At 37.7% G+C, this 4905-nt stretch overlaps 1 pseudogene; it reads left to right on the forward strand.

Annotated features, from left to right (window-relative positions):
• The first annotated feature begins 4200 nt into the window (after positions 1–4200).
• Positions 4201–4624, forward strand: LOC143850360 (secreted RxLR effector protein 161 pseudogene; annotated as a pseudogene).
• Positions 4625–4905: the final 281 nt, after the last annotated feature.

A 4905-nucleotide genomic window follows, 5' to 3' on the forward strand; every position in this document is an offset into this window, starting at 1 on the left:
TCAACACATTATTTGCCATGATCAAACCTAACACTCAGACAATACAAGATCATGAGAGAATGGAGATAACTTTGGATAGATAAATAATAAGGATAAACTTGACAATTACTCCTGTAGGAAGGACACAATCGGTGACACCGAATTTTTCATCAATGATCAAAAGATGATCGACAGATCAAAAGATGATCGACAGATCAAAAGGGTAGACCACGGCCACAAAATGATAGAAGTAGGTCATAGACCGGATCTAAATCTGGCGATGAATACCAACAACTGCACGATCAATATGATCAGAAATGATAGACCACGACCATAGAGATAGTGGACAAGCCATCGACCAGATCTAAGACAAAATAGGTAAACAGGCAAGAATCTAACCTAATGAGTAAATATATACATAACTGTAGACACCCTCATTTTGCTACACTTTAACCAACAATAACCTAATATATTGATCCGTGGAATTTCATTGGTAAAGTATGCATCCTTAAATTTTCTGAAAACCGAAATGATAAAGAAATGTACCTGGTGAGATGATTAGATCCGAAAAATTGAAAAATACCCTGATTGGTGAATTTAGTGTGTTAAATCCATGTGAGAGCCCCTCTATCATGGATTTATATATTTTAGGTCATTAATATCTCGATCTGACTTTACGGATCACCAATCGGGACAAAATAAGCTAGGGTCACTTCACAGCCCGGGACCTGATTCCATTCCGAGACCCGATTTCCGTAAATCATTAGATCAAGGGCAGATCTTAACCTGGGTGTCTATCCTTACTAAGAATTTGTGATCATTTAGTAAAAATAGGATCGATCAAGGTTAATCTCAAATTCAGATTAAACATTGTGTCACTTAATTGAGCAAAAACCCAGTGAAAAATCACGGATCAATGTGGGTGAACGAGAGCCGTCGAAATAATTTAACCAAATTATCAACAACAGTGCTTTCAGTACTTTAATTGTTGTCAAAATTCATATTTCAAAGGTTAGGATCATTCATCGAAAATTGATTAAGTTGGTTAGATCAATCGAATCGTCAATTTGATCAACGGTTGGAAAAACAATTCGCTGTTAAAAACCGACAGCTCGCATTGGTCAAAAATTCTGAAAATAATATTTCTATGGCAACATTGGGCTTCGAAGTGCCTTAAACATTTGGAGTGCGGATCAAGTCAAAGAAATTGCCAAATAAATACTTTGTGCCTTTCACCAGCTTATCTATATAGTATTTATAGATATCATCTTTGTTTGGTAGTATCTGCATGAATGAGATGTCAAATATTAATCTTAAAAATCACTCAATTGATACTCTTAGCCTTCTTAGTTTTCTAAGTTGGAGAGATATCTTCACTTTAATTAAAAATACCTAACAAATTTGACATTTGTCAACATCTTGATCATGAACAGGTATATGTGCATTACTTAGCTATATAATTCTATACCATAAGCATTGATTTAGGGGGAGTTATCTACTCCTAAATTTTTTTTACACCCTTTCTGTCGATGACAAAAGGGGGAGAAGGTTTGAAATTGATTATCTATTCAATTGACTATATGCACCACATGCTTATAACTTGTATCATTTATCTGTGTGCATATATTGAGGGGGAGTTCCAGTATTCACTTGCCTACTATGTCACTCCACACACACCTCATAATCAATTTTTTTGTCATCATCAAAAAGGGGGAGATTGTAAGCCCAAGGGTCTACTCTCCAATCTTGTTTTGATGATTCTAAACATAATTGATTGTGTTTTTGAATACTAATCAATTTGCTTTGAAGTGTTGTGTTTAAGATATGATTGAACATTGAAGAAACCAACACACAACATGGTCATGCTTGAAGATGTACCAACACAAGAGTCAAAGGAGCTAAGTGGAGCTCACATTATCTCTCAAGCAAGCATACACAAGATGGAAGATCAATTGAAGACCTAGACTAAAGAGAAGTTGAAAGCTACATAGGTATCATTGTACATCCTGTCTCTTTAGATTTCCAAGTCAAGGCAAAGTGTTTTCAAATTGTTTTTCAAAGAACACTTAAGAACTTAAAATGGATTAGTGAATGGTTATGTGGTGGACCAACATGTTGGGACCCTCATAAGCATTCCAAAATAATCATAGGACTTGAGTTCCAAAAGCCAAAAATCAAACAAGAAATAAAATCTCAAAATATACAGATTTTTAGGCTTCTCGGAACTCCGAGAGTTCCCTCGGTACTCCGAGAAAAGGTCCAGTAGCGTCTGGAAATTTTTTCGGAACTCCGAGAAATGGTCCAGTAGAAATTTGATTTCTTCAGGCCATTGTCTCGGAACTCCGAGAACATTTCTCGGAACTCCGAGAATGGTTCTCGGAACTCCGAGAATGGTTCTCGGAACTCCGAGAACCTCGCGACAGACCAAAAACTAGCCGTTGGGATTTAAATTAACTTGTGATTTTTGATATCAACACCCCCAAACGGTCATATTCTTTGGTGAGGCTATATATACAACATCTAGAGGATTCATTTCCTCTCTCTTGATGATTTGAAAACCTCCTTAAGCATTGAAGAAAACTTGCAACCCATTTTGTGCTTAAGATTTGATTTTTCCCAAACTTGCCTTGCTCTTGCAAATTTATTGAGTTGGGATTCTTAGAGCTTTCACTTGCAACTACCATCATTGAAGAGCAATCAAGGACCTACAAAGAGCATCAAGCTTTCAAGAAGAAGCCAAGCTATTCAATCTTCACTTCTTGTATAGGTGGCTAGGGCATTCCTTATTTTAATTCCCTAGAGAGCAACCGCTTAGAACTCGGCGGAGAAGGAGAGTCTTTGTAAAGGTGTAAGGGCATCCTCATTTAATATCCCTTGAAAGTGTAACCGCCTCGGAGCCGGGCATCGTGGAGGTCTCCAATAGTGGAAATCCTTAAGGACGATCTTAAGAAGAGTGGAGTAGGGCTTTGCCCGAACCACTATACATCGGTGTGTTCTTTCTTGTCTTGCATTTTCATTATTAATTTTTGGTTTGGCATTTCATTTTGTTTCTAATTATTTGCACTAACCAAATATTTAATTAAGTGAAGAAAATTCCAATTAGGTTCACAAGTAATTTTCAAAAGGGATAATTTAGTGTTAAAATTCAATTCACCCCCCCTCTTGTTTATTTCAGAGTTCATCCAAGATATTGTCAAGATGGACAGGAATGCCATGGAAGAGCAACCTAAAACTCCAATGGAAAGAGAAGACACTAAGCACGAGCCCACTATACCTATACAAACACTTTGACGAAGTAGAATGGTGATCATACAACCTGATAGATTAGTCTACTTGGGTGAAAAACATGATATAATTTTAGATAAAAATGATAATGATCCCCTTAATTACAAAGAATTGATTTTAGACATCGATGCTGGAAAATGGATGGAAGCAATGAATCCAAAATGGACTCCATGTACACTAACGGGGTCTAGACTTTAGTTGATCCACCAGAGGGCATTAAGCCTATTGGATGCAAATGGATCATCACGAGGAAGAAAGGCCCTAACGGTAAGGTAGAGACCTACAAAGCACGGTTAGTGGGGGATATAGTCAAAATGCTAGAATTGAGTATGAGGAAACCTTCTCACCCGTAGCCATGCTACCATTAGGATTTTATTAGCTATCTCAACACATTATGACTACGAGATATGACAGATGGATGTCAAATCTGCTTTCTTGAATTGAAACATTCAAGATTATATCCATATGATCCAGCCAGAAGGTTTTGAAGCTGCCGGAGAAGAAAGTCAGAAAGTGTGCAAGTTGCAAAGATCCATTTATGGATTAAAGCAAGCCCCCCATAGTTGGAATCTTCGTTTTGATCAAGCAGACAGAGAGTTTGGCTATACTCAAAACTTAGATTAGGCTTGTGTTTACAAAATGGTCAATTGGAGTGCTCTGACATTTCTTGTTTTCTATGTAGATGACATTCTTATTATTGGGAATGATACTGAAATGTTGTATAATACAAAAGTATGACTATCTAGTACCTTTACTAAGAAGGATTTGGGTGAAACGTCTTATATTCTTGGTTTAAAATTGTTTAGAGACCGTAGGAATAGGACACTTGGACTATCACGAGAAGCTTACATAGATAAGATATTGTCCAAGTGTCATATGGAAGATTCCAAGATAGGGTTTATATCATTTAGGCATGGAATCAAGCTCTCTAAGAAGATGTCTCCTACGACATCTGAAGAAATGAACAGGATTCCTTACGCTTCGGCAGTGGGAAGCTTGATGTTTGCCATGTTCTGTACAAGGCCAGATATTTATTTCTCTGTAAGTGTGGTTAGTAAATATCAATCAAACCTAGGTCTAGAGCATTAGACAACAGTTAAGCATATATCTTTAAGTACCGCAGAAGAACTAAACATTACTGTTTATTATATGGAGGAGAGGAATTAATCATTTCTGGATATACAAATGAGGATTTCCGGTCTGATGTCGATGAATTGAATCCTCATCAGGCTGTATCTTCACCTTAGCTAGTGGATCAGTTTCATGGAGGAGTTGTAAGCAAGACACCAAAGCGGACTCCCCGACTGAGGCAGAATACATCGTTGCGAGTGATGCAGTGAAGGAGGCAGTATGGCTGTGAAAGTTTATAGACGAACTTGGAGTCGTGCTCTCCATTGAGAGACCTATTACGCTCTATTGTGATAAGAGTGGGGCGATCGCTCAAGCAAAGGAACCAAGGTCTCATTAGAAGTCAAAGCACGTCCTTCCCAAATATCATGTGATACGGGAGATTATCGACATAGGGGATGTGGCCATAGCTAAAGTAGCATTAGTGGATAATGTGGCAGATCCTTTGACCAAGTCCCTTAGTCAAAAGGTATTTGACAAGCATCTGGAGGGAATGGGTCTAAGATACATGCA

The sequence above is a fragment of the Tasmannia lanceolata genome, unplaced genomic scaffold (assembly GCF_043159265.1).
Source record: "Tasmannia lanceolata isolate RefF3 unplaced genomic scaffold, GAP_Taslan_0.1 ptg000018l, whole genome shotgun sequence".
Classification (NCBI taxonomy): domain Eukaryota; kingdom Viridiplantae; phylum Streptophyta; class Magnoliopsida; order Canellales; family Winteraceae; genus Tasmannia; species Tasmannia lanceolata.